Source organism: Musca autumnalis, unplaced genomic scaffold (genome assembly GCF_047663935.1).
Source record: "Musca autumnalis isolate F117 unplaced genomic scaffold, ASM4766393v1 scaffold_1, whole genome shotgun sequence".
Lineage (NCBI taxonomy): Eukaryota > Metazoa > Arthropoda > Insecta > Diptera > Muscidae > Musca > Musca autumnalis.
Window position 1 is genome coordinate 141,334,054 of NW_027411644.1, and position 26,310 is coordinate 141,360,363.

Here is a 26,310-nt window from a genome sequence, read left to right on the forward strand (position 1 = left end):
CCTTCCCTTTTCCTACTTTCTTCCAATTATTGCACGCATTTCAAATTAAACTGTTAGTAGCAGAATTGTCAGATAGTGGCAAGAACCCACCCTAACGGCGAGTGATAAGGCTGAGGATAGATGCGTGCCAAGTCAAGATACTCTATCTGCAATCAATATTCTTGCATTTCTTATTCACGTAATCGATGCATACTACATAATCGACAACCACGCTACAGATTTAGCAGTCGTCTGATCTTTCGTCGCATCGAATTAGCAACCGAGGTGGTTTTTAGTGATTAGAGTTGTCAACGCAGTAATAAACAAGTAAGAACGGCGTTAAGTTCGGCCGGGCCGAACTCGTTATATCCTCCACCACAAGTTGTATTGAAGTAAAATGGAATAATTAATTTCCTTTCGTGTATGAAGAAGACTTAATACTAAATTTCAGCAATTTCGGTAAAACAATGTGAGGCACCATTCTATGGGGGCTATTTCAAAACGTCGATCTATACCGACAAATTTCTGACGGAAAGTTTTTAGGCTCAAAGAAGACTAAATACCAAATTTCCTATATTTCGGTAAGAGAATGTGGCTAAAACTTAAAAAATACCGAAAATCAAGAAGTGCGCTTCTATGGGGATGTAGGAAGACGTGGACCTATACTGATAATACTCATCTGGAATATTTTATAACTCTTGGAAGACGAAATAACGAATTTCAGCCATTTCGGTTGGATATTGACGTCACAATCTTCAGTATTGCGAAAATCGGGAGGTACCGTTCTATGGGGGCATATTTCTGGCGAACAGTTTTATATCACATTGAAGACTAATGGGTACTTTACACGATATGTTTGTTTCACTTTTTAAATACAAAATGTATATGCAAAGTGACAACCCATATGTAAAAAACATATCGTGTAAAGTACCCATAAATATCAAATTTCAGCCATTTTGGTGGAATATTGAAGACACAGCCTTCAAAATACGAAAAATCGGGAGGTACCTTTCCATGGGGGCTATATGAAGGCGTGGACCAATACCGACAAATTTAAAGGGGAAGTTTGAGTACCCCCAACGAAGTCTAAATACCAAATTTCAGCCATTTCGGTGGAATATTGAGGCCACAACGTTCAAAATACCGAAAATCGGGAGGTTCCGTTCTATGGGGCCTATATGAAGTCATGGACCGATAACGACAAAGTTCTGGGGGAACGTTATATAGCCCTAAAGAAGACTACGTACCGAACTTCAGCCATTTTGGTAGGATAATGAAGCTAAAACCTACAAAATACCGTAAATCGGGAGGTACCGGTCTATAGTGGCTACATGAAGGTGTGGACCATCCTGCAAGTAATAACAACTTCTGTATCAAATTTTGACTCTCTATCTTTAAAATTGCGAGCTGTATCTTGATTTCAACAGACAGACGGACATTATATACTTTATAGGGTCTCCGACGAATATTTCGATGTGTTACAAACGGAATGACAAATTTAATTATACCCTCCATATGGTGGAGGGTATAAAAGGTGTTATTTAATGTCAAAATGCCTCCATCATATGGTAGAACCTAAAGAATACTAATTATTATTGTTTAAAAATAAAAAATATATATTTTGAACGGCTTCACCAAAAATTCACATGTCCGTTTGGTTTTGGTATCGTTTGCCTTATTAATGTTGATGTTTGTGGTATTGTTTGGCTATAGGCTTTTCATAAATAAAAATCGTAAAAATGTCCTTTGAACGAAAAAGTGGAATTAATTATATCGTGATTTTGCATGCATTATACTGGTAAACCTGATCTCAAAAACAATTGTTTGCTGAAAACATGGCTAAGCCGTTGAAACTTTGTTGCTTATTCTGATATGTGTTAATCATGTGTGCTGCAAAATATGAGTATGCGTGCCCGATGCTTTTTTATTATAGCAACAATATCAAATAGCATCAGCATCGCTAGCAATATTTTTGTGAAATTTGTTGCTACATGTTTCGAAGAAATTTTAGCAGGCAAAGCTGCAAATATTCGGAGCTTTTGCTACTATGACGTTAGCATTTTAAACCCTGAAATATAGGCATTATAAGTGCATGTACCACACGTATTTTTATATCACGGGGTAAAACAACGTCTAATGAGTACTTTCTTAAAGCAAAGTTCACCTTAGGCACAACATAACTTACATGCGCTTCAAACGTCAAATTATTATCAATTAAACAATTTAGCTTGCTTAAAATATCTATAACTTTATTGCATATGGAAACAGATATCGCATCACTAAGCGCTAACACACTTCAATTATCTGGTTAGCTCTTCACAAAAGATGGTCCAAGTGGTTATTTTATTTTTTGTGTAGTAATCTTTCCCAACTGAATCTTGCGGAAACACCGTACAGCGTAATTTTCTGTTTTAGTAAAACATTGAATACTGGCATCGGAATTTCTATAATTTCGGCTGAATTCCGTATTGTCAGTTGCTTTGATTTAGTGTATGAAACTAGGGGTTCTTAAATCGAGTTCCATACTAGATCAATCTTATGAAATTGCTGTGGTGGGGAAATCGATTTATGAACCCCTAGTTTCGTGCACGAATACAAAGCAACTGACAATACGGAAGTCGGCCTTAATTTTTATTTTAAATTGTTAATGAAATGTTTGATTGATTCAAGCTCGAGGTCAATTTTAGAAATATTTTATTTATTTATTATCAATATTTCGCAATTTCTTGAATTGCATCTTCAGGATGTGATCTACAATCGCGCATGTTCTGCAATTCACCGTGCATCCATTTCACATCACACATGTACTTCACCTGTGAAAGTAATTGCGTTTCTGTATTTCACGTGAAAAGAGCTTTCATAATTCACGAAACAACTTTAGAAAGCTTTATTAGAGCTTTCAAACTTTATCATTAACCATGAAAAAATATCAGTCTGTTGGCGCATCAACGAATACACATGCGTTTGTGGGTATGTACGCTTTGTTCATTTGATTGTTTACGAAAAAGAGTAAACAAAGAAACGAACTTCTACAAGAGCGCGTACATGTTGAATTTGGTACTTTAAGAAAAAATACATTTTGAATCATATTTTGTTAAGAAAATTAAGGGGTCGATTATCGGTAGCAATTATCGTTGAAAGGAGTTGTCAAAATTACTTTATGTATGGCAACCTTCAACTGAAGTTACGAATCTCAGTTGACAAAACGGCCATTTTTTAGCAACCACTTATTTTCAGTTGCAGTGTATATTTTCGATGAAACATGAAGTAAAATTGATAGGAAAAAACATTTTTCTAACAATTGTTGATTATTTGCATGATTAATTAATTTGTGTATCAAAAATATGGTGAAAATAACAACAAAACCACAGTTTGAAATATTAATTGATAAATTGAGTGCAAATCCAATGTGCACATGGGTTCCATCTATACAGCCTACTACACCAGGGAATTTCGTTTTTGAATAAAAATTATTTTTATTAATTATGGATTAATCGAGCTAACATGGCCTAAGGAGTTTTTGTATTGAAAAATGAATTCTAGCGTTATACCACAACACACATTCAACCAATTACCCTACGGACCGTTTCGCTTGGTGGTTGCCAAAGCTCGTCAGGGGTATTTTGAATGTTAATTGATGGCTAGAAGACAAAGGCTGATTTTGATACCTTCTATTTATACAAACATTTTTACAAATGTGTAGATATGAAGTATTTTTCTTTATCAAGTCACCCTAGTGTCTTTTCTAGAAATCAATTTCTCAATACATACACACGTACAATCAAAGGGGGTTTTCCTTTATGAATTGCAATGCCTACTTTTTCAGTAGTTATGATGATAGATTGGCTGTGGCCTAGAGCGCTAGGACCTCGACAACATTGTCTATTTGTTGGAGAGGACCCAGGTTCAAACCTCAGCCGGGGCAGCCGGGCTCTGCTGTGAATTTTTATTTTTATTATTGTCTTTTTAGGACGAAGGCCAATTATTTATGAAAGTTTATTAATTATGGATTAATCGAGCTAACATGGCCTAAGGAGTTTTTGTATTGAAAAATGAATTCTAGCGTTATACCACAACACACATTCAACCAATTACCCTACGGACCGTTTCGCTTGGTGGTTGCCAAAGCTCGTCAGGGGTATTTTGAATGTTAATTGATGGCTAGAAGACAAAGGCTGATTTTGATACCTTCTATTTATACAAACATTTTTACAAATGTGTAGATATGAAGTATTTTTCTTTATCAAGTCACCCTAGTGTCTTTTCTAGAAATCAATTTCTCAATACATACACACGTACAATCAAAGGGGGTTTTCCTTTATGAATTGCAATGCCTACTTTTTCAGTAGTTATGATGATAGATTGGCTGTGGCCTAGAGCGCTAGGACCTCGACAACATTGTCTATTTGTTGGAGAGGACCCAGGTTCAAACCTCAGCCGGGGCAGCCGGGCTCTGCTGTGAATTTTTATTTTTATTATTGTCTTTTTAGGACGAAGGCCAATTATTTATGAAAGTTTATTAATTATGGATTAATCGAGCTAACATGGCCTAAGGAGTTTTTGTATTGAAAAATGAATTCTAGCGTTATACCACAACACACATTCAACCAATTACCCTACGGACCGTTTCGCTTGGTGGTTGCCAAAGCTCGTCAGGGGTATTTTGAATGTTAATTGATGGCTAGAAGACAAAGGCTGATTTTGATACCTTCTATTTATACAAACATTTTTACAAATGTGTAGATATGAAGTATTTTTCTTTATCAAGTCACCCTAGTGTCTTTTCTAGAAATCAATTTCTCAATACATACACACGTACAATCAAAGGGGGTTTTCCTAGGCCACAGCCAATCTATCATCATAACTACTGAAAAAGTAGGCATTGCAATTCATAAAGGAAAACCCCCTTTGATTGTACGTGTGTATGTATTGAGAAATTGATTTCTAGAAAAGACACTAGGGTGACTTGATAAAGAAAAATACTTCATATCTACACATTTGTAAAAATGTTTGTATAAATAGAAGGTATCAAAATCAGCCTTTGTCTTCTAGCCATCAATTAACATTCAAAATACCCCTGACGAGCTTTGGCAACCACCAAGCGAAACGGTCCGTAGGGTAATTGGTTGAATGTGTGTTGTGGTATAACGCTAGAATTCATTTTTCAATACAAAAACTCCTTAGGCCATGTTAGCTCGATTAATCCATAATTAATAAACTTTCATAAATAATTGGCCTTCGTCCTAAAAAGACAATAATAAAAATAAAAATTCACAGCAGAGCCCGGCTGCCCCGGCTGAGGTTTGAACCTGGGTCCTCTCCAACAAATAGACAATGTTGTCGAGGTCCTAGCGCTCTAGGCCACAGCCAATCTATCATCATAACTACTGAAAAAGTAGGCATTGCAATTCATAAAGGAAAACCCCCTTTGATTGTACGTGTGTATGTATTGAGAAATTGATTTCTAGAAAAGACACTAGGGTGACTTGATAAAGAAAAATACTTCATATCTACACATTTGTAAAAATGTTTGTATAAATAGAAGGTATCAAAATCAGCCTTTGTCTTCTAGCCATCAATTAACATTCAAAATACCCCTGACGAGCTTTGGCAACCACCAAGCGAAACGGTCCGTAGGGTAATTGGTTGAATGTGTGTTGTGGTATAACGCTAGAATCCATTTTTCAATACAAAAACTCCTTAGGCCATGTTAGCTCGATTAATCCATAATTAATAAACTTTCATAAATAATTGGCCTTCGTCCTAAAAAGACAATAATAAAAATAAAAATTCACAGCAGAGCCCGGCTGCCCCGGCTGAGGTTTGAACCTGGGTCCTCTCCAACAAATAGACAATGTTGTCGAGGTCCTAGCGCTCTAGGCCACAGCCAATCTATCATCATAACTACTGAAAAAGTAGGCATTGCAATTCATAAAGGAAAACCCCCTTTGATTGTACGTGTGTATGTATTGAGAAATTGATTTCTAGAAAAGACACTAGGGTGACTTGATAAAGAAAAATACTTCATATCTACACATTTGTAAAAATGTTTGTATAAATAGAAGGTATCAAAATCAGCCTTTGTCTTCTAGCCATCAATTAACATTCAAAATACCCCTGACGAGCTTTGGCAACCACCAAGCGAAACGGTCCGTAGGGTAATTGGTTGAATGTGTGTTGTGGTATAACGCTAGAATTCATTTTTCAATACAAAAACTCCTTAGGCCATGTTAGCTCGATTAATCCATAATTAATAAACTTTCATAAATAATTGGCCTTCGTCCTAAAAAGACAATAATAAAAATAAAAATTATTTTTGTTTTGTCTTTTTTCTTCTCCGTCAACTTCGAAGCGATCCAATTTGTCCTCTATCAAGTGGACAACTTCCTTCAATGTAGATTGAGCCATGGAATTGTTGTAATCATTGCCATGGGACTTTTGGAAACTTCCCTCCGCAAAATATCTCAACGCAGCGCACAATTTTGAAAGTGGGGGTATTGCTGTTGATCTGTAACTTACTTTGAAGTCATCTTTTAACGTTTCCACAATGTAAAGTACGGCATCCTTTGGCAATCGAAAATAGCCTTAAACCTAAAATAATTTACTGATTATACAGATCTTTCCAACATGAGCTTCAACTTACAGCACAGATGGCAATTCCAATGTCCTCAAATTTCTTCTAATAGATGTCATGTTCTGTACATTTATTAATCATCAAAAAATAATTCCAATGAACTTTTTTTTTTAAATTTAAGAATTAATGGCTCACGTATTTCCGTCCGGAATCTCGTAAAGCGCTCTTTCAAGGCAACTAAATTGGAAACTGCCTTCAGGTCATAAGTATGTAGAATTGGTCTACGTATTTTCCAAAAAAAAAACGATATTTCAAAAATTTCGCGATTACTGCGTTTAGTAAATTTATAAAAACTTTAATTAAAAGGTCGGCTTTATAGCACTTGGGAGCTACGAAGTCTTGTTCTGCGAAGAAATCGTATATTTATGAATAAATCCTTGATAATTAAAACACGTGGGATGCCAAGCGAAAACTTAACACCGCCATTTTTGTCAATTTGTTTTAAGCCCGTCGGCGTGAATTCTATAGAATTTTATGTCTGTGCTTTGAGCCGTCCGAAGACAAACTGTTCCACTAAACTTATCATTCGTTTTTTTTTTTGGCGAATTGTGCCTTTTGGATTTAATAGAGTTCACGAGTTTGAAAAAACACACTGATCGATAACACGTTTATCGACTACCCAGTTGGGTTGACACCAATAATACACGATGGTGCAGAGGTGAATGCCAGAACATGCCCGAATAATTTTAAAGAAGAACCATAATAAAATAACATTATTAAAAACACAGAAGTTTTCATATAAATCTAACAACAATAAGTATCATACCATAAATTCGCTAAAACACGTAAAAACAAATTGTCAATTTACTTAAACCTAGGGTAGCATCACTACCATCGTCTTCTGTTGTAAATATTGCACTGATTGTTTTCGGTTATTGCGATCTATGTTTGTTCTTTGCTTTGCTAATCAGATTTCTGTAATTGAGAGCGCTGTTGTCTACATCTGTTTTGAAGTTCATTCTTGTTGTTGGCACATTTAAAATATGTAGAATCTCTATGGTGTATCGTTTGTGGTTGTGATGTTCGCTCTCCAACACTTTTACCTTATCGAAATCTGGGTGGTGTGTATTTTCTTCACAGTGACTCACAAGTGCTGTTTTTGGTTTTTCATATTGTTGTCGCAATTTGAAGTCCGATTTGTGAGCCGAAAGTCTTGTTTTTAATTTATTTTTTTGTAGTTCCTACATACAATTTTTGGCACGATTCTCTTTCATTACCACCACATGGTATTTGATAAATAACATCAGTTCTCTCAGTGTTTTCAATTTGGATTTTGTATTTGAAAACAGAGTTCGGAGTGTATTGTTGCATTTATGCTGTTGTCACTTTTTCTTTGTTGTAAATATTTGATTTTTCCATTCTCTCCGATATGTTTGGGACATACATATATCATTGACTTGTAGACTTTCTCTGTTATGCTTTTGTTCTTCTTTTCTTGTTGAGAGCCATGTGTATAATTTTTGATGAATGAATTTGTTAAATCCTGTGGGAATCCATTGTTATGTTTTTATCCTTGCTATATTTTCGTGGTGGAATTCTGAATCACTAATATTTAATACTCTGTGTATAAGATTCTTTACATTGCTCAGATATGTTCCAAGCTTAACTTGATATTGAAAAAGTTGTATAGTCTAAATGTTATTCTGCCAACGCAGATTAAATACACACTAGCTCATTCTTTGCTATTACCTCATATACATTATGCTATTGATGTATATTCGGGTACAAGCAAACGTAATATACATAAAGTCCAATTTACATATGCACATTAAATGATTTCGTTTTACGAAATCCTAGATCAAATGAAGTGTATTTACATCTGTTTTTTTGCGTCATTTGCTTACACACACAATCGCACATACACACTTATACAATAACACAAACACACGCACACAATATATTTATTCTGAAAAATAGGAATTTCACAAAACAAATGTGTATCAAATAACTTAAATTAATTCCAAAAACAAAAAAACATAATTTTTGCAAGTTTTTTAACCATTTATTTTCACTTTTGTCATCGTTTGAGTATTTTTGTTTTTCTACAACATACACAAACAAACAAAGACATCATAAAACAGTTGCATTTTTTGGTAGTTTATGACGAAAAAGCAGGGTTGCGCATAATAGTATGGTGTTTTCGTGCGTTGTTTAGAATAAATGACGCAGCTATCGTCATTTATTTTTGTATGGCAAATGACGCAAAATGTTGCCTGTTTTAGCAAATAAATGACGAATCAGCTCTAAATGACGAAAAAGTTGCTAATGTAAATTGGACATAAACTATGTTTAAGTTTCCATGCTATTCTCAGATACGTTTATGGATGTCACTGCAGGTACAATTATCAGTACTTAACTGTTTAGTTGCTTGGCTGCTCCTTTGAACAATTCATAGAAACAAAAACATATGCTTTCTATTTAACATAGTAAAAAATCAGGAACCCCTATACTTATCAAATCTTTTTAAATTTTTGCATTCCACAAGGAATTCTCAATTACTATTGGATCACTATAATCACAATATTTTCGAGCAATCGTTTAAAATGCGTGTAACGCGATTATGGAATACTCTTCCACCATTTAAAAAAAAAACTTTGCAATATCGTCTCATACGTTTAAGTGTAAACTGCTTTCGTACTTCTTGCATCAACCCCAATAAATAGTAAATCCTTCGATCACTGACAATATCTATAAATAAATAACCTTTTGAGTTTACCTATAACAACAATTAAAAAACGTGCGTTAGTTTCGATTTAATATATTGCTTTCCAATAAGTTGGTATTTTTTATTATTTTATATATTAAAAGAATGTAATCTTGATTTTTTTTGTATTAATTTCTATCATTTGTAGCCCGAGGTTGGACATTTTTTTTTTGATTAAATAAATGATTATGAAAACACTAAAAAGTACAAATTGCGTATTACATTATTTTTATCTTTATAAAGGGCTAAACCCAAGATAAGCACAAATTTAGTAAATAAAACCAATGTTTTCAAGGCTGGCTAACATTTAATACAAAAATCGTTTTCATTGTCAGAAATATCATATCAGAAAAGCTTTCATAAGAATTGGTGTGATTTATCTGCTTAAAATATTTCTTATTCTGCTGCACTTAACGGTTTATCAGGCGATTCGCTGAATATTGATATAAAATCTAGGAAATGAAAAGAATAAACATGTATAAATAAGAATAAATAAACAAAATGTCCTTAAATTTGCTTAGATATTACAGCTGCATAAACATTGGAAAAAATCTCGCAATCGATTTTCCCAAATAATCCTTCAACATTCTAACTCAATATAATGCCGTGTCCAATGAGCAGATGTAAGTTGCGTTCATCATTTCCAGCGAGACTGGACAATATTTTCGTCAGGCTCCACAATCTTCTCTAAAGATTCCATAAAATGTCTAATTGTCATAAAATGTCAATCGTTGTCAGCCGCCTCAGAATTTGTATTTTGATATAGAATTGTCTATTTTTTTCACTTGTCTGTTATTTTCCTTTCCTAATTTTCTCTGCTCATACTTGTTGTTATTAAAATTATTTATTTTATTGATTTTTCACAAAAACACTTTTTTTAACGAACCGCCAAAATTATTTTGCGCCAAACAATTAAGAAAATGAAGAAAAAATAAGAAGATGCTTCATTGGGCTATCAGTTTTCAATATAAACAATGCTTCTTCTTATTAAGGTAAAAGTATCAATTGTTGACAACCTGTTGACAAAAGGTCTGTACGATAACTCAAAAGTTTGTACAAACTTCTACAAAATGCTGTTCGATAACAAACTTGTTCAGTGAAAGAGAACTGGGAGGTGTTGCAATTACATGCAAGAACTTACAAATACTTTTTACTTGCAAAGTTATCGAACAGGCCTAAAGTGTTGACTTTGTCACCATAATAGTGATAAAGTGGTGACATGTCGACACACGTCCCCATGCTTTCCAGAGGGTTCTTACTTACATACATGTAAGCCACAATGAATTCGATGCCGGCGCTAGCACCGTCAACTGTTGTTTAAGTTTGTGTGCATACGCACAACTAAGTCAATCGAGCACATTCTTTAAATTTCGCGTGGCTCATTTCATTCTATAACACACACATACCTGCTTGCCGTTACTCGGACGTGACATTGTATGTTCAGTAAGTCGATGGACTAGCGAGGTTTCTTGAAACCAATTTCGTTAAAGTTTCTTTTCAAGTTTCGTTAGTGTCCACACACGTTAACATGAAATTTAAGACTTTTGCGTGTCCTCTTTATATTACAATTCGCGTTTGTTGTGTTTCTCATACCAATAAAAACAAAACAAACATAAATAAACTAAAAAACAAAACAAAATAATTAACATTAATAATTAAATTAATATTAATAGTAAAATTTTCACTATTTCATTAATTAAATGTTTTTATTAAATTCTTTATGCTTGTTCTGTTGTTAACGTTTTCTTGAGAAAATAAAAATGAAAGAAAATGGAAAAAAATCTTTCAACGAATAACAAGAAGAGGCAACACAACAAACACAGAAAACCATGTACATGGGTTTCACTACTTCATACCCCTCGCCTATAAACTTGACGTCGCCATGTTGAAATCGTGCTAGTCTGACCATCGACTAATGCAACACGCCATTATTGAATGGGCTACCTTCAATTGTGAATGCCATTTCTATTTTACTTGAGGTTATGGTGAGTATTTTTATAAGTCTTCTGAAATGGTATTTCTAACAGAGATTAAGGGTTATATTACAGAATTGTTGGTTGTTATGAAAACTCTACAAACTTCTCACACATAAAGATTTGTAGTGGAATTCTGTAACTCATTTTTCGAGTTACCGACAAATATCGGTAAAATTAACGAAAAATTTCGGTAAGTTAACATCCAAAAAAAAGCTGTTGCTAAATCCTGCCGACAGCAACAGGGCTGTCAACATTTATTGAGCTTTTCATTCATAATTTTTCGTTCTATTGTTACCGATTTTTGTCGGTAACTCAAAAAATGAGTTACAGAATTCCACTACTGATCTGCCGCAACAGAATAAAACAAAGCGACACTCGATCTATCGTCTCGCTGGAGAAAAGAAAACACAACAGTTCTACTTATGGGGTTTCTACACGGTATATTTTTTACATGACGACTGTCACTTTTTACAAATCTGAATTTTGTACACATGGTGTGAACCATACAGAAATTTCAATGCATGAAAGGGTTATGTGCATACATATGTATATTTTTCGAATAGAACGCGCTCTATTCTCGTCTGTACAACCAATGGTAACCAATGGTAAACAGCTGTTTTGTTTGTACGCGATATAAATAAAGAAAACAACAGAAAACGAAAGAAAAATAATATTTTGCCGTGCAGAAGGAATTACATATGGGCGAAAAAAATGAAAGTTGCTATGCATGAATATGTAAAATACAGACCGTGTAAAAACCGCATTAGCGTCTTCATGACATGTTTTTTTTTCAGACTAATCGACATATGTCCATCCAACCAAATGGAATTATGACGTTCCCTTATGTGAAGAATTCTTTTCAATTGCTACGCCTACAGGTATTTGTTTTCTCCACTTATTTGCTTATTTATGATTTCTAATACCATTTCTTGTTTTCCTTTTTAGGTATGAATTCCATAAGTCGAACAGGTACTTTTGTTGTACTTTCGAGTAATTCCGCGGAATTAATATCTGTAAGTGTTTGCAGTGTTGCTCCCTTTGTTTGAAAGAAATCTTTCCTTTTATTTGCCTATTTTTTGCACCACCAAAAACTGTCTAGCGTAAAAGGTAATTGTACATATTATGATACTGTGGGAACATTGTACCTGACATGGGATATGGTGTTTGCTGTAGCAACATCTACATTCCAACAGAATCTAGAGTGATTTTATTAGCCAATAAAAACTTCCATAATAATATAACTCTGTACCAATTCTCTTGTTCTCATTTCAGGAATTCTCAGTATCTTTATGAACAATGCACCATGATGAAAATATTTGCTGAAATCAAATCATAAAATGGGTGAATTGTTTATATTCCCACATCTGTGGGCAGTTGTATGTGCTCTCAACGCACCCACGCTGTTCAATGGAAGAATTAACATATCGAGCCCTTCCCGCGAAAAAGGTGTAAGCGACAAAAAGCGAATTTTACAGGAGACGGTTTTTACTGAATAACTTTTGATATAACCAAAATTGTTTATTTAAATTTGGTATACTTCTGTTATTAAATCCTATTTACTGAAAAAATAAAAAAAATTGTGGAATATCTTCAATATAACGGTAGTTTGTGTCGCTTACATCTTTTTCGCTGTCACGCAATCAGGCTTTTACTTTGAGAAGTGGCGGTTACATCAAAAAAAAAATATTTGAAACAAATCATTTTTAGAGTAATTCTTATCTACAATTTAAAAACAAAGCACACTAATTTTATAGCAAGTATTTATTCGAAGAATTATAAGATTAAAACGTATTTCTTGTAATATAGTTGAATAACGACATGGTATGTAAATGTGCAATTTGATGTAAGCGACAATTCGCTGTCACAAACAAATGTACACAAAAAGCAAAAATGGCGCTTACATCAAAATTGTTTTTGCTCTAATTTCGTAACGGTACATGGCTGAGTTCTAAAAATTTGGGAGATGGTGTGTTGGAATATTCTTCATAGATTTCCGTAAAAAAACAAAAATCGAAAAAAGGTCGCTTACATCTTTTTCGCGGGAAGGGCTCGATATGACACCAGCCCAGGTGTGTTTGTTTACAATTTGTTTATAAGATAATTATGAGGTTGAGTGTGGAAGTGTGTTTACAAATCATTATGATTATAATCATTATGAAGTTGTGCGTGGAGATGTGCATGTGCTATGAATTTTAACGTGTGCTCACAGAAAGCCTTTGTTAGTCTGCTTTTGGAAAGTGGGTAATTGTATGTAGTAGTAATAGTAGAACTTCTTCTTTATTGATTAAATATTTCTTTCAAAGTTTACAATTCATTTTAAAAATACAGTTAACATCAATTTTTTAAGAAGTTTAATAAAAACTTCCTATATTTGTAACTAATTTCCAAGTAATTTGTTAACTTTTCCCAGTCCTCATCATCTTCACCATCCAGTATCTTAATTACTTCCTCTTCATTTAATATTGGCTTTTGGAATGTCATAATTCTGAATTCACACAGAACGGGGCAAATTCCTAAGAAATGTTGCATTGTTTCAATTGCGAGCAAATTACATAGTCTGCATTCTTTTGATGACGCATTAGACTCAAATGTGTTATAACCAAGAGGGATCATTCCGCTGCGAGCTTTGAATATCCAAACTATCTGTTCGTATGTGTACTTCTCATTTAAGTAGAGGTTAGCTCTATCTGGATTCAGATACTTATATATACGGAGACTTTGGGTATTCTGTTTTCGGCTTAGTCTTTCCTCATTTAATCGTGATTGGAGAGTATTTATTAAGTTTGCACAGAAAATATTCCAGTTATCTTGGGACGATATCATATGTGGCCATGGTATGTTTAACTTATGAGACATTTCTTTCAACTCTTTTGCCCAAAACATATTTTTTCGAAGCAAAATCTGTGATAACTGATTTGGAAGTCTGTTATGCGAGTATCGGAACATTGTTTTGGCTAAATAATTAAGATGAAGTCCCAAAGTGTATAAGTGAGTACCTTCCACGCTCGTTTCCAACATCAGTACATAATTTGGCGTAAAGTTTTGTACACGTAACATTCGTTTTAAGAAGTACTTCTGCAATGTGTTTATCTCTTCGAAGTATGAAAACCCCCAAATTTGCGCAGCGTAAGTTTGTATGGATCTGCATACAGCTAGAAAAAGTTTCCATTTTGCATTCATTGATATATCTTTTCTCCCAATAAACTGGTTCCAGGTTGCATTTATTGCATTTTTTGCTTCATTGCATCTGTTTTGCACGTGCTTATGAAACTTCATCTTAGGCGTGAAAGTCACTCCTAAATATTTGAATTCATTGGAGATTTTGATAATGTTGCCTTTATACGTCCAATTTTCATTATTACTTGGTCTTCCTCCATTCCTAAAAATCATGATCTCGGATTTTATTAGATTAACCTCTAAGCTCCATAATTCACAATACGATTCCAGTTTATATATCATAGTCTGTAATACATTTATATCGTCCGCTAAAATGACAATATCATCTGGGTATAGGAGTATTCGAATGTTAATGTTGTCCACAAAGAGCCCACCTTCAATATAATCGTGCAGGTCATTTCCCCCTTAGTTGTATCAAAGTACTCCGAAAGTTCCCTTCCGTTCCAAACTGCAGAGTGTGTATTGATGTATATGTTTTCAATTAATGTAACCAATTTATCATGGTACAAATACACAGGTAGCCGCATCGGCAATTGTTGGCAACATAAGATGTCAAAATTTGACATCAATTCAATGCAATTGACACATTATGTTACCATCAGCTGGCATGATAATGCTACCTGTATTATTGTACCATGCAATTTATTCGATACACCTATCTGGTAGAGTTTGAATATAAGGGCCTGTCTTGATATATTATCGAAGGCTGCTCTGAAGTCAACGAAAAATGAGTACACCTTCTTCTTTTCATTCAATTTGAGGGTAACAATTGATGCTAAATTGTAGATATTGTCAGCAGTCGAGTAATTTCTCCGAAAACCAGCTTGAAATTCGGATAGAATTTCATGTTTTTCGACCCAATTATATAACCTCTCATTTATTAGGCCCATGAATATCTTAGCTGCACAATTCATGAAAGAAATTCCTCGATAATTCGATGGTTGGTTAAGATCTCCTTTTTTATGTATCGGGAAGATTATGGTTTTGGAAAACAAAGGATCAATTTGTCCATTTGTAAAGATATTATTGTATACTTTTAAAAGTTGTGTGTGAAGTTCGTGTGTACCGTTTATGAAGTATTCATATGGTATTCTGCCCTCTCCAGGTGCTTTATTATTTTTAACATTTGACAGCATTTTGTGCAACTCCTGCATACTGAAAGAGCTATCCAAATCTAAATCCTCTTTCAGAGATGGTGCATAATATATGAGAGTGGTTTCTTCCCTTGAGTTTAGTAGATCTTCATGATAGCTTCTAAAATCTGCTGACGTAATATTCGATCCTACGAGGTTATTCTGGTTACGAATTTCTCGAGCCAATTTCCACCATTCTTTAGAGTTTCTTACATAGTTGAGTTTATTTGCGATAACGTTGTAATACATAGATTTGTTGTCGCTGCAGACGAGTTTGTAGTGTTTTTGTGCATTTTTGTAACGTGTTTTCTCTTCTATATTATTTGTTCTCCTGTAAGTTTTTAACAGTTTGAAACAATCTATTCTTGCTTTGTTGCAATTGGCATTATACCACTTTTGCTTTGGCTCAAATTACTTTTTCCACGTAGATCTTTTTGATGATGATTTATATATAATCTCGCAAATATTTGTAAGGCTGAATTGATTTTCGCTGGTGCAATTTCGTATATTTTCATTAATCTTTCTTTGATAAATGTAGTTCTCCTCTTCAATCCACATTAGTTTTGGTAGCAATGACATACAACTACTAGTTTCAACTGTTTCTGCAATGTTCATTCTTAGCTAGATTGGTAAATGGTCTGGCCACACCTTATTTTCTACTTTAAATTCTTCTATTTTTCCTAGAACTTCCTTAGACGCAGCACATATATCATTTACTGACTCGCCTAATGTTGACAAGTATGTGAAATTCCCTTCTTGATCTCCTTTGGTAATCCCATTCAAAATAAGCATATTGTAATCGTCGCATGAATTGAGTTCCTTTTTGATTAACAGTTTTATCCTTGGATTTTCTGACATCATATCCTGAATAAAAACTTTCTTTGTATATTATGCCGATATGTTGGTTAAGTTCTCCAATTCTAACATTTAAGTCGCCGATAATTATGGGATTTGGCTTATCTTCAGCATGGAGGAATTCCTTTAATTTGCTAAAATCATTATCCCAAGTTGAAGGTCGTAGATATTGGGGTATTATGCAGTACACAGTTTCTTTATTAGACAATTTGACATACAAATGTTCCTCTGAGTTTATAACTATACAAGTAATACCACGATTTTTTAAAGTTTTGTTTATTCCTATTATTAGACCACCAATTGCTCTTCCAAATCTGTGGATACGTACAGCTGGCTCAAAAAACAGATCAAATCCGATAAAATATGCTCTTGCTCTTTCTGATTTTCCAATTTCCAAATGAGTTTCAAGTAATATAAATATTTCAAATTGTTGAATATATTTAAAAAATGTTGGGTACAGATATTTATTTTCCAGGCCATTAATATTGTAAGATAAAATTGAAACATTGGATGATTTAATTTCTTGGTTAGTATTCATTAGTTTTTTGAATTTGTATTTTTGTTTAATTGTTCATAATTAATACATATTGACTTTATTTCCTCTCCATATAATTCGATTAGTGCGCTCTCACCATCAATATTACCACAACCAAGTTTATTCTCAAAGCTCCATTTAAACCAACGGTCATTTATTTTCAATTTATCTTCCCTTACTGTAACCTTGTGCTTTTTACTGAAAGATAAGATGTGTTTTTTGAGCAACACAAACGCTTTTTTGTGTTCTTGCTTGTTGGGTAAGATATCTCGTTCAAAGTAAATGTTGGAACCAGCTAATTTATTTGTGTTTCGGAATACGTCTCGAACGGCTTCTTCATTTTCTAGTTGCGCTATGACTGCCATTTTGCCATTGCGTTCAAACACTTTGTGGACATTTTTTACTGTTGCTGTTGTTTTTAAAATTTCTCTAAAAAGTTTTTTAACTTCATCCATCGCGTTTCTGGCGCTTGGGAGCCCTTTAATAAAAAGTTTATTTGGCTTGATTTGATTCTGTAGCCAGATAATATCTTTTTTGTACTTATTATTCTCCATTTGAACTTTGTTTAGCTCTTCTTTGAGCATGAGATTCTCCGATTTCAGCATATTTATGTCACCACTGATAGAAGTTATTTCCACCTTAAGTTCTTCTATGTCTGATTTTGTAGCGAGATTTTTTAGCTTCTCGTCCAAATTTGAATTAATTGTATCTTTAATAATGTTAATTAAGTTTGTGGAGTCCATATTTGCCGTTACGTCTTTGTTGTCTGGTGACAACAGTTCCGTATGTTTACGTTTTGGTGTTTGTGTATTATTTGGTGTTTGTGTATTTGTTTGTTTAAATTGTTTACTCGTTGCTTCAATGTTTTGAGTGGTTTTATTTCAGGTGAAATGTGACAAAATTAATATAAATTTGCTTCTCACCGTGACCTCAATATGTGCATCCTTTATGTGATTGCGGGAAAAGATCAAAAACCCGACAGCTTGGACAACAGGATGATGGGTAATGTTTGTTTATTTTGGAATTATTGCCGAAAATTTGGAGCAGTTTTTATGTACGACCGTGTTTAACTCGTCGTGGGTAATTAATCGGGCATGTTCTGAAATTCACCGTGTATCCATTTAACATCACACATACACTTCACCTGTGAAAGCAATTGATGTTCTGTATTTCACGTGAAAAGAGCTTTCATATTTCACGAAAGAACTTTGGAAAGCTTTCTTACAGATTTCAAACTTAATCATTACCAATTAAAAAATACCAGTCTGTGTTGGCGCATCAACGAATACATATGCGTGTGTGGGTAGGTGCGCTTTGTTCTTTTGATTGTTTACGAAACAGACGTAAACAAAGAAACTAACTTCTACAAGAGCGCGTACATGTTGAATTTGGTACTTTAAGAAAAAATACATTTTTAAATCATATTTTGTTAAGAAAATTAAATATTTCTTTAAATGCTAATAGAAACACATTAAATTTTAGTCCTATGCAGTTTTTTTGTAGAAAATTTCAATTAGTTTCTTTAAAAAATAAGGATTCACTCAGCTTTCGCCATCAAAATTACAGTGTGAGGAATACACCCCAACTATGTGTAAAGAGTGTTGCAGAACAGCTTTAGGTGTGTTTGATACACGTGAGGTGCAGAGGTGAATGCCAGAACATGCCCGAATGTGTATTGCCGTGCGGCCGACAGTGAGGTTGGCATTTTATCGCATGCTATAAACATATTGTGATATCTTCAACTGTTGCAATATAAACAACTTTAGTAATTGTACGTGATATTAAACATGAATATTGTTGGAATACGAGCATTGGATATGTGGCCGAAAGGCAAACGGTGATTTGATGATGAACAAAATAGTGTACCACACTGGTTTTAAATAAATATAGTATATTATTACTTGCATATTAAATGCTTGCTGACCCTGTGGATACTTACATATGCAGTTGTATATGATGAATAAAAAAACTTACTGGGTCGTAATCATCGCTCAATTTTCTCGCATGCTATAATAATGCACTCATTGACGTAATGAGTTCATTGAAGTGAAACTTATTTGGATAAAATAATATTTTGTTTTATTTTGTTGAATTGGTAGTTTTCCTGAAACGAACGCAGGAAAAAAATATTTTCTTCAATTATTCATGTATTTTATTTAGAATTGCTGTCATTTTATGAGATCCTGCCACACATATACCTGCACACTTCTCAATATCATATAGTAATTTAATATTAGTATTTAAATTTTTATATTTTATTTGTATAAATTTTAATCGTCTCTTTATATATTATTTTAACATTTATTATTATATTTTTTATTATTTATACTGTTATTATATTATTTTAATATTTTTAAATAAATTTATTTTTATTATTTATACTTTATTATTAATTATATTTTATGTTATTTATATTTTTTATTAGTTATATTTTATATTATTTATATTTTTTCCCATCATGGGGCGTGATAAGAAATATGATTAGTACTATTAAAAGTTTTTACGAATTCTACATAGCACAATACGCACAAATTAGTGCAAGGTTAAATAAAAATCATTATGGAAAGATTTAGTGATATTTAACCTCATCAGTCCGTTGATTAAATTTTAGGGCGTTTCTTCTAGTAAAATATTTGCTATTTTGAATTCATCCTATTCTAGAAATCGATCGGGTGGAAAGTTTATGAATGCTTCTAACACCTATTGAAAACGTTTTGATGTTGTATTATCTCTATTAAAACATTGATTCAATAAAATCTTAAAAAAATTATTTTGTAATGTTTTACGGCCCGCCACTGGTCTTTCCTATTATCACGTGGGGAACTCCCACGCCCTGAAGTATCAATAGCCGGTTACTCAGATAGGTCTACTATTGTAGCCGAACAGGGCGAAGAAGGGGTTGATACCTGTCGCGGAGGGTACCGATGTTCTGAGTGCTTGTTCAATTTCAGCAAGGTACATATACCAGTCGCTGTGGTCTTTTTCGACGAAGATCCTTATCGCTGCCAGTACTGACTGGTTTACACGCTCTGACAAGTTCGATTGCGCAGAGTAGTAAGGGGTTTTGTGGTGGATTATTTTATATGCCTTTATCATTTCCTCGAACATTTGTGCTACTTCGAATATACAAAATACCTGATTTTCTAAAAAACTTACGACATTTTTGGCAGTTGCCTCCTTCATAACGTGAAGGAATGTAAATTTGGTAAAATGGTCTACCACTATAACAATGTATGCGTTCCTTTGCTTGGACCTTGGATATTTGCCTTTTCGTACATCTGGCAACCCTTCTGATTTAATTATTCTGGAGGTAATATTTATTTTAGTTGATGACAATGCATCCTAGTGAACTAAAGAAACTCATAAAACGTCTTAGTTTTCAAATATTCCCGGTTTAAAACCTACAGGACCCTGTTCACATGTAATATGACCTGGTACTCCCTTGGTCCATATGGTAACCCTCCTAGTACGGATATTCGATGACTAATATTGTTGATACTTGTTAGTAGTTACTCCCTGTTAAAAATAAAATTCAAAAATTGTCCTGATTTTCAAGTATTTACCGAAAATATGGGGTATATTGGAACCTCCATTACATTTCGAAAACATTTATTTGACAACTTGCATTATATGTAGTTATTGCTTTTCGTTAGTTTTTGTTGAACTACGTGGGTTAATTTTTTATTTATACATCCAATCTTGTCTTAAATAAGTCGTCCAACTAGTTTTTGCAAAAAACCCGACATTTTTATTCCAATTATCAGTAATTTTTTCATTAATTAATACAGAAAAATTTTAGTTTTCTTGGTTCGAAAACAATTAGTTGACAAACTGTATATAGTTTCTCAAACGGCCTTTCATTAATTACTTCGTTTCCGATTCTAGGGCGCATAATTTGATTCGATGGTTTCGTCTCCTTGCAAATTGCTTATGTACTGTCGAACTTTTTAGGCCAATAATAAAATGTCTCAATGAGGGCGTAAGTGATTTCTTGTGGTATCCATATTTTCCACTCGAATTCTGTAGTATCTGGGTCAAAATGTTTGACCCTTATAAATATTTTCTCACCGTCCACCTTCAAATCTGGGAGCTGCTGTTGGTTTTCAACTATACTATTTCGCAATTCAACGTATTCCTCGTTTTCAAATGCGGTGGTTTCGAAATCGAGAAGGTCGTTGTCTGTTATCTGTTCCACTAGTACTTCCGAGTAAATTTCTGCCCCCTTTTTAAAGTGTCTGTCAGTGCCGCGGATTTGGTAGCGAAGTCCCCTATGAACCGTCGGTACCAACCGGCAGTTCCCAGGAAACTTCTAACTTCCCTCGGTGACTTCGGTATGGATATTTTGAAAATGGCGTTAACCTTTTCCGGGTCGGTTTTTAAGCAACCGTTCCCAATTATAAACCCGAGATATTTTAATTTCTGGAAGCAAAATAATGATTTTTTAAACCGATCGTTAAGTTGGCCTTTCTAAGACAGTCTGCTACCTCATTAAGCAACCGCAGTGGGTGTCGAAATCGTCGGATATGATAAGGAGGTTGTCTAGATAAATGAAAACATTAGCTTTGAGCCTTCCTGGAATTACACGGTCCATCAAAGCCTTTGGGAGGCGTTACATAGACCAAACAGCATTACGCGGAACTGGTGGAGCGGTCGACCTGGCACCGTGAACCGTATGGTTTAGCCTCTTCTTTCAGTTCAATTTGCCAAAACGCATACTTCAGGTCAACACTGCTGATGTAATGCGTTTGGTCTATCCTACTCAATATCCCGTCAATATTTTGTAAGGGATATGCATCCTTGACAGTAACCGCGTTGAGTTTTTGCGAATCTAAACAGAACCTGTTTTCCCCGGTTTTCTGACCACAGTTGCTCAACGGGGAGTCGCTTTCCTCGATCACGTTTAGAGCGAGAATGTTGTCTATTTCATGGTAAACTATCTCCTGTACGGCAGTCGACAAGGGGTAGTGCTTGTACTTGACTGGGTTTGTGCCTTCTAAAAATTTTATGGCATGTTTTTCATATGTCGTGCATTTCAATTCATTCTTCTCAAAAGTAATAAACTTCCCCACTACTTTCGACAGTTTCTTTTGTTGGTCTTCACTCAACACGTGCACATAAATATTTTCGTTTCTAGAATCACCTCGGATTTTCCTCCTCTTTTTGGATAGAGTCGACGTGCATAGGTCGATTATTATTATTGTTTGTGGGTAGTATTGATTTAGGATCTTTGCGGAGGAATGTCCTTTCCACCTCCAGACATTCTACTATCAACTGCTCTAGTGATGACACATTCATTGCATACACAATGCTTGAAAGATTCTTGCGTAGGTTTTTCTTCACTAGTGTAATCAATTCGTACTCCGGTACCGATTTTTCCAATCTCGATCTCATCAAATTTAAATACTGGAAAAACGCATCTATCGACTCTCCTGGCATTTGCTTCCGTTCTAATATATCCCTCATTGCCTAGAAACATGTTCTCCTGATTTTAAACCTTTCCAATAGAGAGTGTTTCAAAGCATCTAATGAGGAAACATTACCATTTCTGACTTGAAGCCAGTACCATTCGTGAGCGGTTCCCGACACTATTACATGGAAATCGCTCAAAATGTCTTCCCATTCCAATCCATATTGTCTTTGAAAATGTTCTAGTCTATACATATATGAAGTCTTCTATGGTCAAAGTACCTGGCCTACCAGAGAAATTTATTGCCAATCGCTCGAGTTTTATACCTTGGTTACTCATCACGGCCGGTGTAACGTTGCTACTTTGGCTACTATTTAATTTATGGATTACAGTGTAAATTTTTTGTAGTTCTTTTGAAATAGTAGCCTCTACCACAGATTGTAATTTAGCTTGAGCATGATTTAAACTATCTTGCACTAGGCTTCTTACTAGTTGGTCAACTTCCGGCGGGTTAGTGGGTGGAAAAGTTGGTGGGGTGTTATTTTGTAGTACACCTGCCGCAGCACTAGTGCTGGGTTTGGGGTTGTTTATGGTCTGAGACATATCTCGAAAAGTAGGATCGTTATTGGCATTTGAGTTTTGCATTTTTGGATTAGGTCCCTTTTTGTTAGCCTTTTTCTTTTTTGGCGTTTGGATCTGGGTCCTATTTAAATCAAACGATATATATCGATTTATTTTACTACGTGTGTTGCTTGCCACACTTCTGCCCATTCGACCGTAATACAAAAAGTTTAAAATTTTCTTTTCAGATCAGGGTATTTTTATGCGTCAAAAATAAAGTTTAAATTCTACACTTACTACCAACGTTTAAAGTAACGCCGGATGCTATTAGTATGTTTCTATAATCAAATACGTATAACGAAATAAATCAAATATTTTTAAATAAAAAATGAAATATATTAATCTACAGGCAATGTTAAATGATAAAAAATAAAAAAAAAACAGTTATGTTTTCTAGACGACACAAATACATAAAAAGGGAGGTCCTCAGTAGGGATAGGCAATCGAAAGCAATAATCGATTTTTCTAATTTTCGATTTTGGTCTAAAACAAAAAATTCGATTTTTCGGTCTTGCGATTATTTCGGTTGTCTTAAAACTCGACTTTTTCATAACCGCAGAAAATCGATTACAATAGACTATTCGTCGATTTTCGAGTTTTCTTTTGAAACTGTAACCGCCAAAAGTGTAAAACTGCCAAGTCCACAATCTATGGGTAAACTCGAAAATCGACACAAGATAATCGATTATGCGATTTTTCCTCTAGACAAAAGTCGAGAACGATTTTTATATTTTTGACTGCAAAAAGTCGATTAATCGAAAGTCGACTTACCTATCCCTAGTACTCAGAGGCGCTTTCAACTATTAGCGGTTAAAATGTGTGGCTTTCAAGAAAAAAACAACACATTTTAAAATACAGTTTCCTAATCTGCTTGTCATAGGGTATTGCTTAGACTGGACTTACAGCCTGTTTTTGTAAAAGGGCTTGACTGTCACACGAACCGTTCGTAATAAAACGTATACGTTCAAAATTTGGTTCTTGTAAAATTTTACGAACCATTCGGTTTTATCTAAAAACTTTCGTCTATTTCAGAAAAACTTTTATATTTCAGGGTTTCCATAATACTTATTTTGCGAATTTTGCATAGCATCTGTACGTAATATGTGTTATTTGATGGCAACCCCGATAAACAGATGACAAACAAAAAATAAGAAAAAAATTTAAACAAATGTGTCCCAAAAATAATTGTGATAATATGAAGAAACGGATGTACATATACGCGTGTGCTTCTATGGAAATAAATAAAATTGCATTCCCCTGCAGTTTTCGTGTGTTTTGTGCCATTTATTACTCAAATTATTTAATTTTCATTCAAAACGATGGGTCTTTTTCCATTCGTTTATTTTTGACGTATTCGTTCGTCTAATTTTGTTACGAAAACAAAAACAAAATATGAAAATAAAAAGCTTACAAAAGAATTATACAAAAAACGGATACCTACAAACAAAAGTCAAACAAGCAATACATTCATTCAACAAAAATACATTAATTTTTCAGATGCATTATTGATCATAAAGGTCGATTTCCAACGATCAATTAATTAAAAAAAAATTAATACTAAAAATGATCTTCGCCTAGAAAGGCAAAATTCTCAAATAAACAATACATTCATTGTTTCATATTACGAACAAGAGTTATTGACATTGACACTATCAGTTGGAACGAATTATCCTAATTTCATATCTTTCTATACTAAATATTGCACAATATATCACAGTTTTAATAATCAGGCATGTTCTGGCATTCACCTCTGCACCTCACGTGTATAGAACACACCTAAAGCTGTTCCTCAACACACTTTACACCTAGTTGGGGTGTATTCCTCACACTGTAATTTTGATGGCGAGAGCTGAGTGAATCCTTATTTTTTAAAGAAACTAATTGAAATTTTCTACAAAAAACTGCATAGGACTAAAATCTAATGTGTTTTCTATTAGCATTTAAAAAAATATTTAATTTTCTTAACAAAATATGATTTAAAAATGTATTTTTTCCTAAAGTACCAAATTCAACATATACGCGCTCTTGTAGAAGTTGGTTTCTTTGTTTACGTCTGTTTCGTAAACAATCAAAAGAACAAAGCGTACATACCCACACACGCATCAACGAAGCCCCAACGACTGATATTTTTCATGGTTAATGATAAAGTTTGAAAGCTGTAATAAAGCTTTCCAAAGTTCTTTCGTGAAATATAAAAGCTCTTTTCACGTGAAACACAGAACATCAATTGCTTTCACAGGTGAAGTGCATGTGTGATGTGAAATGGATACACGGTGAATTCCAGAACATGCCCGAATAAAAAAGTGGAAGCAATATTTGCTAGCTTTTATAGGAAATCCGATAATCGTTTGAATCTATTTTTCCCTATTGGCTATTATGCTTCGCTGTTATACACTGATTTAATGTTATTATCGCCAAATTGGCACGACACTTTATTTTCTTGGCACCTTGTTGTATGCGCTCAAAAGTTGGCTGATGGATAATTGCACTTAGGGTTCTTATTGGCGATAAGGTATTTCCATTGGGCGCCATATTGTTATGTTCCGACTACAGTGGTGGCCCTCTTCAGGGGGTTCTTAACCCTACCACCACTAGCACAAGACGGGATAACAATTAAAAATGATGGATGAATCGATCAAACACAAAACAAAACGTTTACCAGCACAACATACACCTATGACACTGGAGCTTGATGGATGACATAGAGATTTGTTTCAAAAGGCCCCCGTTTCCCGCACACACTTACCACCCTACAACATTCCCCTAATTCCTTTTCTCACAAATAAGTTTAGCACGATATATTAAATTTTTCTTACAAGTTCAAACATAGAAATATTTTATTGACAAAGTCATTTCCTTAATCATATTGAGCAAATAAACATCAAAAATTAAGAATGGGGGAATCACTAACACCGATTGTAAAAAAATCTGCGAGCCACTGCCTCAGATTATCTCACACAAAGCGAACGCAATAAAGCCAATATGGCCATATATTATAGGGAATAAAAAAAGAGCTCTCTTAAGGGTTAATTGGACCTCTCCAAATTACGCTTTCATATGCACTTAAAAAGTTCACTCGTAACAGGGTGATCCTACTCTCTCGAAAATAAAAGGCTTATACGGCGTTAATAACCTCATAATAGGGAATTATATACTAATTTTTACACATTAACTCAATAGGACAACACAACTTATACTAGGTTTAATATATTAGATCAAGAATAAATTTAAGTTATTTTGGTTTAGGTAATTTTAGTATTAGAAAAATCAATATTTAAATCATTGTAGT

General features: G+C 34.1%; 1 long non-coding RNA gene across 1 annotated transcript; it reads left to right on the top strand.

Moving 5' to 3' along the window:
* Positions 1 to 11,623: 11,623 nt before the first annotated feature.
* On the top strand, positions 11,624 to 13,674 carry LOC141390857 (uncharacterized). Its single transcript, XR_012409502.1, has 4 exons — positions 11,624 to 12,028; positions 12,088 to 12,171; positions 12,239 to 12,400; positions 12,566 to 13,674. It is a non-coding gene; the product is annotated as an uncharacterized lncRNA (long non-coding RNA).
* Positions 13,675 to 26,310: the final 12,636 nt, after the last annotated feature.